Raw genomic sequence first — 12,177 nt, forward strand, 5'->3', positions numbered from 1 at the left:
TCTCCTGTTTGATGTTTTAATTTCTAGTTCTTTTTTCCTATTGAATAGTGACTTTATAAACAAATAAAGAAAAAAATTCACTTCCTTTTTTTTTGTATTTTGTGAGTAGACTCAGCTTGAGGGCTATATCCCAGGTCAGACGGTAGAACAGATTGTTATTCCTCCTACATGGAATCAGATCACTGTCCGAAAAGACTGTATCATCATATAGAGTCCTAGGCAGTGTGTGTCTGATTTTCTTGTTTAAAGATCTGTTGCCATTACTTTTTGACTTTTAGAAATGATTTCTCAAAATTGTTATTTTGCATATCTGTTGGACTGTATTTTGAAATGATGTGCATTTACTACCCAGAGTAGGGACTGGCAAGTTTTCTCTGTAAAGAGAAATATTTTAGGCTTTGCAAGTGACATGCAAACTCTGTCTCATACTTTTCTTGTTCTTGCAAAACGATTTAAAAGCCATATAAAAATGGTCAGCAAGTTGTAATTTGTTAATCTTTCACTTGCAGTATTAGAATTTAAAATTTGGATGTATACACTTTTAATCTGAATGCCACATGCTGTTTGAATGTAATGTCATGATTATTTACCTGTCATATTTACCTGTCATTTTTTTATCAAGCAAAGATTGACAATCTGGACTGAATGCCCACTGTCTTTCTTCTCTTCTCCTGTTGTGTGTTTTCCTTCTCCTTCCTCTCCTGGCTCCTCCTCCCTCTTATGAAAGAGTGCTTCCTTCTTTTCCAGTGCCCGCCTCAGAGGAGAGGTTGCAAGTGTTGAATGGGTGACTCCCTCAAAAGCAAAGAGACCACATTCTCTTCTAGCAGGTGCCACACTTTCCCTGATTTTGCAACCAGGATTTTTGAAAGAATCATCCACTTGATGACAGTCTCATCTCCTGTCTTCACTCTGCAATTAGGTTCTGTCTCATGACTCCATTAAAGCTGTTCTTTTTAAAAGTGTCAATATAATTGCCAAATCAAGTGAAAACTTTTAGGTGTTTATCTTATTTGACCTGCCTACTTATTTATCACTGTGGAGCATCTTCTCCACACTCTCCAGGCTTCTATGGCATCTTTTGTCCCATTTCCCCTGTAGTCTGCTTTCTGGCTCTCTTCTCTGTCTGTCTCTATACCTTGATAGTCACTGGGTTTTGACCTCACCATTCCCTGTCTCCATGGCAATCTCATCTACACTGAACATGCTGGCTCCCCTGGCCTCACTGCTGTGTGGCCACCTTAAGCCCACGTGGGCCAACTTCCTCACCCCCCAGGTAGGTTGTCCTTCATTCCTGTGCTGGTTACTAGCTACCAGACTCCCCAGGGGAAGCTTGAGAATCATCAGAGATGCTACCTCCCCCATATTCCTCAGCATTGAACTGATGCCAAGACCTCTCATTTCTATCTCTCAAATCTCTGGAGTCTGTCTCCCTTGCCTCTGCTCAGTTCCAGCTTTCACTAGCTCTGGGTTGTGACAGGGGCTCTTAGTGGCCTGTCTGCTTCCAGGCATAGTACCCATCAGTCTCCCACTCTGAACTGCCACCAAAGGAAGGCTTCCAGAATGTAATCAGATAGTACTTAAAACTTCAATGTCTTTGGAGACCTGGCTGGTTCATTGCCAGGGCAGGAAAAATACACCCTGAGCCTGAAGATCTTGTGCCAGAAAGTAAAGAGGGGCACAAAGAAGACAGAGACTTTTGAAAGGACCCAAGAGTCAACCTGAAAGAACTCCAAGGAAAGCTGCAGTAATTTGAGCAAAAAAGATAAAATAACAGTGATAGTGGAGGATAGCCATAGAATAAAGTAAACATCCATGTGTCTGTGGATGAATAAATGAATGAATGGATAAATTAATTAATAAATGGAAGAGAGGAGTCCGACCTTTCTTACACAAGAATTTCAGTGAATATACATAGAAGAAACCAGAATAGGAAATCAACACTGAAGCTAGGCATGGTGGCATGTGCCTATAATCCCAGCTACATGGAAGACTGAGGCAGGGGGCTGGGGATGTGGCTCAAGCGGTAGCGCGCTTGCCTGGCATGCGTGCGGCCCGGGTTCGATCCTCAGCACCACATACCAACAAAGATGTTGTGTCCGCCGAGAACTAAAAAATAAATATTAAAAATTCTCTCTCTCTCTCTCTCTCTCTCTCTCTCTCTCTCTCTCTCTCTCTTTAAAAAAAAAAAAAAAAGACTGAGGCAGGAAATGTGCTAGTTTGATGGTCTGCAACAGAGTAAGATCCTGTCTGGGTCTCAGGCAGGGTGGTGGGGATAGGAAGACAAGATCGTCATTGAAAACACCATAGTGATAATTGTTGCAGGCAGATCCACCAGTGGATGCTAAGATCAGTGGGTGAGTTCCAGAGAAAGTGGTATTTGTCTGTTCTCAAATGGTCTCCTCCAATATATTTATTAATAAGAAAAGGAAAAATGGTAACCATGGAGAAACACAGCAGAACCATCACAACCAAGAGGCCAAGTTGTGTCACTAGTAGTGAGGCACGCTTTAACCCTCCTGTTCAAATGCCTGTCCTTGGGCTGGGGATGTGGCTCAAGCGGTAGCACGCTCGCCTGGCATGCGTGCGGCCCGGGTTCAATCCTCAGCACCACATACCAACAAAGATGTTGTGTCCACCGAAAACTACAAAATAAATTTAAAAAAAAAAAATGCCTGTCCTCAACGACCATGAGAAACTTGCCAGACCCAAGTGAAGGGATGTCGTAAGATTAATTAGCCCACCAGTACTCATCGAAGTATTGGGGTCTTGAAAGACAAGGGAGAGCTGAAGAGCTGTCACAGTCCGAGTTAGCAACTAAACAAAGTTTGGAACCCTAGTTTATATCCAGAGCAGAGCAAAGACCAGAAAAAAAACAAAACCTGTTATTTGAATAAATTCTGTAATTTTGCTGAAATAGTGCTCCAGTATTAATTTCTTTGTTTTGATAATTGCTGCATGTATGGACTAGAGTAACTATACAGGTGTTTTTTGTTTTTTAAGTCTAAAATCATCTCAGAACAGTTGAAAAGAAACCACCACCACCAGGAGCAGTCCTGTCTCTCAAGGTGAAGTCCAGACCTTTGCAAGTTGCCCAGGTCCCTGGAGCTGGCTTCTGCCCGAGTACAGCCATCCACCCTCTGCACTTTCTAGCCTGCACCCGCTCTTCCAGAACACCGAATGCCCCCGGCTGACCCCCTCCTGGCGTGCCTCCTCTCCTCAGATGCCTAGAAAACCCCTGCAGTGCCTGTTCCAGGTGCCCCCTCTGGGCAGTCTCTTGTAACTCTTGTCCCCTGTTGTCACAACTCCTTGGCCTCACCAATCCCTGGAGGCTCCTCTTTCCTGATTTTTCATGACTTTGGCACTTTTTACTGATTTTTAAATTTTTTTTTAAAGACATATTTTTTTTAGAGAGAGAGAGAGAGAATTTTTAATATTTATTTCTTAGTTCTCGGCAGACACAACATCTTTGTTGGTATGTGGTGCTGAGGATCGAACCCGGGCCGCACGCATGCCAGAGGAGTGCGCTACCGCCTGAGCCACATTCCCAGCCCCTGATTTTTAAATTTTAAAACAAGTATTTAGGGCTGGGGATGTGGCTCAAGCAGTAGCGCGCTCGCCTGGCATGCGTGCAGCCCGGGTTCGATCCTCAGCACCACATACCAACAAAGATGTTGTGTCTGCCGAGAACTAGAAAATAAATATTGAAAATTCTCTCTCTCTCCTCTCTCACTCTCTCTTAAAAAAAAAAAAAAGAATAAAAAAAGTATTTATTTTAGTGCATTATAGTTATCCATAATAGTGGGGTTCATTTGGACATATTTATAAATGCTATATCAGGTCTCTTCATTTCAGTCCCCAGTACTACCCACTTTCCTCTCTTTCCTACCTCTGACCCCCTTCTTTTAATCTATTGGTCTTTTTTCCATCATTTTGACAATTTTTAATGAGTACTGATCAATTGTTTTATAGACCGTCCCTTTACTTGAGTTTGCTAATTTTTTAAGAGGAGGTTGCGGTTGTGCACTGTTGACAAGAACACATGCCCATAAGTGAGATTGTGACCTCCTTGGTGCATTCGGTCCAGGGCACATAAGGATAGTGGTGTCCTGACACTGGTGATACTGCGGTCCCCTTGGCTAGCACCCTGTTTCCTCTTTATAATGAACAGGGATTTGTGGAGTGCTGCTTTGAGATCACGTTGAGCATGGCATTCCTCCTCAACTTTGTCTCACTAGTTTTAATATCCCCTAAGATTTTGTAACTCATTCTTTCCTCCAGTCCTTAAGAATTTTAGACTTAGACAGCTGAGAGGAAAACAGTACCATTTACTAGATGTGGACCCCAGGGTGGGGGTGGGGGTGGGAGTGGGGAATAGCCTTGAGCAAGCCGAGGAGAAAGGATTTATGGGACATAATGCTGGAGACGGCACACTGAGTGGATTAAAACCCAAACCCCTGATGTAATGATTTGTAGCGTTTTATTTTGTTGGCAATAAGCTTATGATTAGAAGCACTCATTAGTCAGTTCATGAAGGTTGATTAAGTTCGGATCAGGTTTCTAAATTCAGTCATGATAACTATCGTGCCTGGCACCTTTAAGGGGCTGGTTGTACAAAACAAAGGTGTGTGTCCCCCCACGCAGTTTGCGGTGGTTAGTGACACTTTATATCTTTTCCTATGAGGATAGCTGCTTCTACCTGGTATCACTGTGTCTTGTAGTTGTGCAGACCCACTTCCCTGTGGTCTCTGCAGGTATACTCTGCACAAGTTTCCTTGAGCTATCCTCCTGTAAAGTTATAATTCTCTTTCCATGTTCTTTTCAGAAAACATGTTCTTCCTTAAGATAGATTTCTTCTTCATTCACATCACGTGACTCTCAGACACACAATTGCTCTTTTCGTGTTTCTTCTGGATGTTGAAGTAATTGACAGCCAACTCGGAGCAGAGCCAGATACACAATGCTAAATTTCATCTTCAGAATGGCAGATGTGCTGTCAGGAGGAAAATGGACAGCATTCTGGTGCCTCCTTGTGTGTCATGTAGTTGGGGAAAAGAGGCCATCAGGGGATGGGAAGGCACAGGTTGTCTCTGATCCTCTGGTGCAGGGGACATGCTTCAACTTTGCTTTGCTGTTGGCTGGCAGGATGCCAGCTGGACAGTAGCAAACCCTTGGTTTCCTGACATCTTTCCTAGGCCCTGTGTTTTTCCATTGCATTGTGACTGGGTTTTCCCAGGCAGTGCTAGTAAGTGGGGAGCAGTGGAGCGCGTGAGATGGGCTGCAGCTGGGCTTTCTCAGGAGCAGGGGGCCTCCTCCTATATTTAGCCTTGGAGTCCAGTTCCACAGGGGCCTCCATCTGAGGACAGATCCCTGCCTGTGGACCACTGGGCTGCTTGGAATATGTGGGGTCTAAGTGCTTGCACTGTTGACTGCAGCACACCTGGGCCACGGGCAGGGACAGCGCAAGCCAGCGGGTGTGTGAGAGCTCAGTCGGTGAGGTGTTTCTGACATGTGTGGTCGTTTGGTTTCAAGGCCACATGAAACCAGTCTCTGACACCACAGGGTTAAAATCCATTGTTTCCTCACCTGGCACTGTGCTCGTTATCAAGCCAACAGATATATCAGATCCCAGGCATTTTATTAGGTAGAGAGATACAGCAGGAAGCAGAGCAGTCTGTTTTCATGATGTTGACATTAAACAAGGAGCGTTTATTAGTGGTGGTGTTATAAATTCTGTGAAGCAACGTAAAGCTGAGGAGGGAGAGGGATTGATAGACAGTGGGTGTCCAACAGCTCTGGAGATGTCATTGGAGCAAAACTTAGGACCTGAGCCTGTGGGAGGAGTGTGGAGGGCTTGCCAGGAGCGCGTCAGGATAAGCCACGAGCTTTTCACACATACGCAGCCATGGACCTGGCCTAGCTGGCCTGGGACGGGACCCATGGATCTGCTTGTCTGTAAAGCCTCTCTAGAAGGTTCTGGGAAGTGGAGTAGGGGAACTGCTCTTGAAGTTCATTCCAGGATCTACGTGAGGGAAAAAATTTTGATGTCTCCAGGTAAAAGGAGAGCATTCAAGGAGGAAATCAGGAGACTGAAGGACAGGAAACGCACTGCACCTCCTCCTCATCCTGCGGTGCTCCCACTGCCCAGGGAGGCTGAGGGCAGCTCCCCACAAGCAATGGCCCCTCCATGGTCCTGTTGCTTCTGCCCTCAGTACTCACTTGGCCTGCCACAGGGGGCGCCCTGAGGACCGGCAGCTGGCCGTGCTGGGAGGGGAGCTTACCATGGGTCTCTGGACCCTGCTCATGTCCACCACTTGCCAAGGGACTTCCTTGGGCTTTTCTTGGAGACCTCCAGTCACGTCTCAGACATCTATGAATACTGTCCTCCTATGTTGATGGGACTCCTGGGTGGCAGGACTGTGACATAGACCAGTCCCTGTTTTCCCACCCTCATGTGTATACCAGAGGCCTTCATGAGAAGATGCTGTCTGTTGATGGAAAGATAATTGTAAATTGAGTTAACTCGAATAGAGCTCAAAAACATCCCTTAAAATCGACTTTATGCCAGGCATGATGGCGTACACCTGTAATCCTACCTGTAATCCCAGTAGCTCGGGAGGCCGAGTCAGGAGGATCACAAGTTCAAAGCCAGCAATAGCGAGGCACTAAGTAACTCAATGAGACCCTATCTCTAAGTAAAATGCAAAATAGAACTGGGGATGTGGCTCAGTGCCTGAGTGCCCCTGAGTTTAATCCCCAGTACCAAAAAAAGAAAAAGAAAAAAGTAGACTTTATTACTATTAATTTTTTTTAAGATTTTATTTTTTAGAGTAGTTTTGGGTTCCCAGCAGAAGTGAGAGGAAGGCAGAGGGGGATGTGGCTTAGTGGTAGATTCCTGCTTGGCATGAGGCCCTGGGTTGGATCCCTGGCACTGTAAAAAATAGTAATAATTGAGAAGAAGGCATAGAGATATCCCCTGAACCTGACCCCATTTGTGCATATCCCCCCCCCCCTAATTATCACCAACCCCCACCAGAGTGGCCAATTATTACCACTGATAAACCTGCACTGACACCTGGTTTACATCAGGGTTCCTTCCCACCGGTGTGCACTCTGTGGGTTTGAACAGATGTGTGAAGACTTGTTTTCACCTCTCCTGTATCACACTGAGAGGCTTCACTGCCCTGAAAATCCTCTACCCTAAAGATCCATTTTTGATGTGGTTTTTGAAAGGTTGTGGAGGGAAAAGAGAAGTGGGGGATTATCTACAAAACCAGTTTCCCAAAAAAGCATGAATTACTAGTTTGGCATAAGAGGGCTGGCCAGGCACTGTCCTCATATATCAGCCTGGTCATGGTGGCTGCACAATTCCAGATGACATGAATCATTAAGTCATGAGTAATGCCCATGAATCACCCCACATTTCTCTAAGTCTTGGCTTCTCGAACATTACATTCTCCTATGTTCTGTGTTCGTGTTCTTCCTTTTATTGGAGAAGGCTTTTGCATCAGAGAAGAGGTCGCTTAGGCTTAGTCTCTCTTGTTGTCATATCATAGCCCCTGCAGTGAGGTCTCGAGTGATTCTTGAAAGAGGGGAACTGGGCCTGATTACCTGGGCTGCCACTGTGGCATTTAGACACATCGAACTTCCTCAGCAGTTTCAAAGCTTCTGAGACCCCACGTACCCAACAGATTCCTTTGTCTCCATCACAATTATTTTAAAGTCGGGGACTCCTTTCATGAATATCAAACTTTGGATCATACCAACTTCTTGGCTGTGAATGTAGCTCAGTGGTAGAATGTGTGCTTAGCCCAAGAGAGGCCCTGATTTAATCCCCAGCACCCAAAACTAATATTAACTTTTTGTTGTTTTGTAGCCCAGAGAGTTGAACCCAGGGCCACTCTACCACTGAGCTACATACATCCTCAGCCCTTTTTATTTTTTTAAATTTTTGAGATAGGGTCACACTCAGTTGCTAAGGCTGGCCTTGAATTTGTGATCTCCTGCCTCAGCCTCTCAAATCTACAATTACAGGTGTGCATGACTATACCAGCCCAACTTCTTTTTTTTTTTTTTCAGTTGTAGATGAAACACACAGTATCTTTGTTTATTTTTATATGGTGCAGAGGATTGAACCCAGTGCCTCACACATGTAAGGCAACCACACTTTACCACTGAGCACAGCCCCAGCCCCCAATTTCTTGATTAGCTACTTGCTACCAACTTTTTTCTACCACACCTTTTATTTTTCAGTGTTGTTAAGAAAAAGCAAATTTGATTTTGTTTCACTCTTTGCTCAACTTTAATAAAACAAAATTTTAAATGCTTGGCAAAAAGATAGGTGATTAGATGAAAATAAACTTGGACTCTGATTGCAAGAGGGTTGTGTGGCTCCTCTGTGACTGGTTGGCTTGGCCAGGCTTAGCCCCAGAAGACTCGTGAGGCCCCGTCTGAGAGAGGAGTGTATGCAGTAACACCACGTGGCTCTGCCTGACTGGATGTCATGGCCCAATTGGATGGAAAACGTCTCAGATCTCTTGACTGCTGCATTTTCTATGAGAGAATTGTAACTTAACATCACATAATAATAAAAACAAGGAGGGAGAAAGTCCTGGGAAGTGATATTGGCCAAATTGTATTGCTACACTGTGTGCACACATGAATATGTAGCAACCAATCCCACCATTATGTACGACTGCAATGCACCAATAAAAAATGTGGAAAGAAAAAATAAAAAACCAGGGCTGGGGTTGGGACTCAGCAATAGAGCGCTCGCCTAGCACATGGGAGGCACTGGGTTTGATCCTGAGCACCACATAAAAATAAATAAATAAAATAAAGATATTATGTCCAACTATAACTAAAATAAATATATATTTTTTAAAATAAAAACCAAGGATATTGTAACTTTTGACAAATCTGATTATGACCCTGTAGCTTACTGCAGTGAGGACAGAAATGAACAGTTGATACATAATTTATAAGCTAACTTTAGAAACAAGCAACCAGTTATTAACCTTTAGCTTAACTTTATATTGTTGTTCATTGAATTCTCAGTTATATGTGACAGGGATAGAATTATGTGCAAGGTGAGAAAAATCTACATAAAAAAGGGAAAGCTGGGGCTGGGGGTGCAGCTCAGTTGGTAGAGTGCTTGCCTCACATGCACAAAGCCCTGGGTTCTAGCTCCAGCACCATTAAAAGGGGGTGGGGGGGACTAAGGAGAAACTAGGCCAGATATTGAAGGGGACAGCTAATTGATGGGGATTCAAAATATTGGGGTTTATTGAAGGAAAGAAATGTCAAAATAGAATGGAGTAGGAGCCAAAGGCATACAGAGATTTAAACTGGGGGGTTGGAGGGGAAAAAGCAAAAAGGGGTCTGAGGCAAGTTCCTGGGCCACTGCAATAAGGCTGGTGCACGGCGGGTTTGAGGGACTCATTGAGATTGGAAGGTTCTAGAAGCCAGTCTTCCAGCTTTCATGGTTTGAGGCAGACTGAAGCTCTTCTAGCTTTCACTATTTGTGTCAGACTGAAGCTCTTCCACCCTGAGGCTACCAACATGTGGCCTGCAAGCTGTGTGTCACCTGTGCAGGAGAGTATAAGTATAGTCATCAAGAGGAAGAGTTCGGCAACTCCTATAGGCAGCAATTTGCCAGAGTCATTTGTTGAATCTACTGATAGAAACTATCGGGGCCTGTATTTTTTATGCCTTTTCTTTTTCATTTTCCTGGTAGTTAATTTTTATTATATTTTATATAATATCCATCTGGAATGGGTTGGAAATACAATAATATACCATGGATCAGTTGAGAAGCACCAGTTAAACCCTGGCTGCCCAGAGAGTGGTCTGGAGACCAGAGGCATCTTTCCACATCCCCAGAGAGCTTATCACAGATGCAGACACTGAGGCCCTCCACCAGCTTTCTCAATCAGAGAACCTTGTTTGACCAGGTCCCCAGTGAGTTACAGTGAAGGAAGTGCTGCCTCTCACTTAACCTTCAAATGTGGGCCTTGGCCTTTCAGCACTGGACAGATTAAATTATTAGGCAGTGCTGCCTCAGTACTGGTTCTGTTTAGCTTCACTGTATCCGAGGTCATCAGGAAAACTCTTGTATGTGACAGCACCTCAGAGTTAAAAAACTTATTTTACAAATAATTGTTGAGTGTCGTCTATTTTTCATCAGCTGCCGCCGGGCTGCATTGCAGATTACAGTGGTAAAGGATTCCAGCCTCGAGGACCTTGGAGTTCAGTAAAGGAAATAGCACAGAATACTGCACCTCAGGCCAAACCAAGACAGTCCCACACTGTGTCATGGTAAAGGTGTGGGTGCAGCACCAGAGAAGTCTCCGCAGGGAGGTGATTTGTACCTGCCACAAGAACAGCATGAGGGCGGAGGGATCTGGGAAACGTGTCTAGTTACAGAGTCTGGGACCTGGTCTTCCAAGGGCAGGTGGAAGTTAGGTGTTCACAGGTTGCAAGGGGAGGTCAGTCAGGTCGGGTAGGACGGTAGGAGAGTTTGATGCAGGCAAGTCTCAACCATAGTTAGTTTTCTCCCTTAACCTTCAAATGTGGGAAGACTTTGTACAATTCATCTTTTGACAGGCTTTGGAAACTATCATAATCAGAAGCCTGAAAGGGTCAATGCTCATATTTAAACTAGCCTTTCTTTGTCCTCTTTGCCACCTTCTGTATTCTCTAACCTATTCAGTGAAAACTGCACTCTTTAAAAGGATTCCTTTCTCATTGTAAGAACATGACCGAGTAATCATCTTTTTAAAACTCTGGTCACGTGAGTCAAAAATAGAAAGGGAAACAATGACAGGTGTCCCAGTGACCCTTTTCCCTGGTGGCCTAGTTTCCCCTGTTCAGTGCTATCTGTATTGCACATGCAGATGCAACCAGCTTTTATTTGAACTGGACTATACTAATAAGAAAAATGCAAATTCCATGTTGAAACTCCCCTACCAGAGCGCCTTTTTTTTTTTTTTTTTTTTTTTTTAAGTTGGACTCAATAAGAGTCATTTAACAGTAGGAGATTGGAGTAATGGGGGTTGGTTGGTTACTAAGAAGTAAAGAAAATTCTACAAGTGTAGGAATAACAGAGAGGGCAAGTACACTCTCAGGGCTGAACAGCCTAGTCAAGACATACTCCTGGCTCATGGAAAGGCAGAAAAGCCACACTGGTAGAACTTACTGTAATTCTGTCCTCTAAGGTAAGTGAGAAAGATTCATGGGGAGATGCATTAGGGAGGTGCCAGGGAACTACAAAGTACTGCTGGCAGCTGCCCGCTGCAGGAACCTGGACCCAGGAGAGAGGCCCATACAGAGGGAGCCAGAACCAGGAAGCAAACCCTTTCCTCCTGTGGTGTTTCCTGTGCTCTCTTCTAAAGAAATTAATATTGTGCCAATTGACCAAGGAAAATGATTTAAAAGGCCCAGACCCTTTTTCACCAAGTGATCTAAAAGGGTGAATTTAGAGCCAAGAAGCAATACATTGATAACCAGCACAGCCACAAGTATAGATAGTGACATCCTAAGAGAAACTCACCAGAAAGGCCTGCCTGTGTCATCAAGATGGTACAGTGCCTGTGAAGCCAAGTGTTAGTGACTTGGTGTTGTTCTTACCACATTCTGTTTTCTCTCTTAACTAGGAATTGACTGAAATTTTTTTCATCATTATTAATAAAAGTGTCAGGTCTAGATAAACCTTAGGGTGCTGCAAGAAGTGCCTATTGAATAAAACCTGGAGTTCAAAAGAAGCTGTTGACACGGGAGTGTAGATTTTAAATATAGGGAGAAATCAATGTTGTCTAAATACCATCTTTACACCTTCAGATATACATCACATCTTCCTAAAGACTGGCAAGCGCCTCCTACTCACAGCAAAATAAGACTGGCTCCCTTGTACTGGCCCATAGTTGTTGTCCTGGGACTGTCCTCTACCATCTCCCTGCATTCCCTTCACTTGATTTGCTGGATCCTATTTTTTTTAGTGTCCAGAAACTTTCTTGACTTGATTAAAGCACATTTTCCAACAGCATTCTGAAAAAGGTTGCATAAGAGGTAAATTGTTTTGTGATCTTGTGGCAGAAAAGCCACACTGGTAGAACCTGTGTGTATAAAATGTCTTTATTCTATCTTGATATTTGATTGATAGTTTGGTCAGTTATGAAAATC

General features: G+C 44.1%; 1 protein-coding gene across 2 annotated transcripts in view; it reads left to right on the top strand.

Moving 5' to 3' along the window:
- GAN (gigaxonin) overlaps positions 1–12,177 on the top strand; it is a 55,897-nt gene that overhangs the window by 16,330 nt on the left and 27,390 nt on the right. The window lies entirely within an intron of this gene.

This window comes from Spermophilus citellus (genome assembly GCF_964194105.1).
Source record: "Spermophilus citellus genome assembly, chromosome: 18".
NCBI lineage: Eukaryota > Metazoa > Chordata > Mammalia > Rodentia > Sciuridae > Spermophilus > Spermophilus citellus.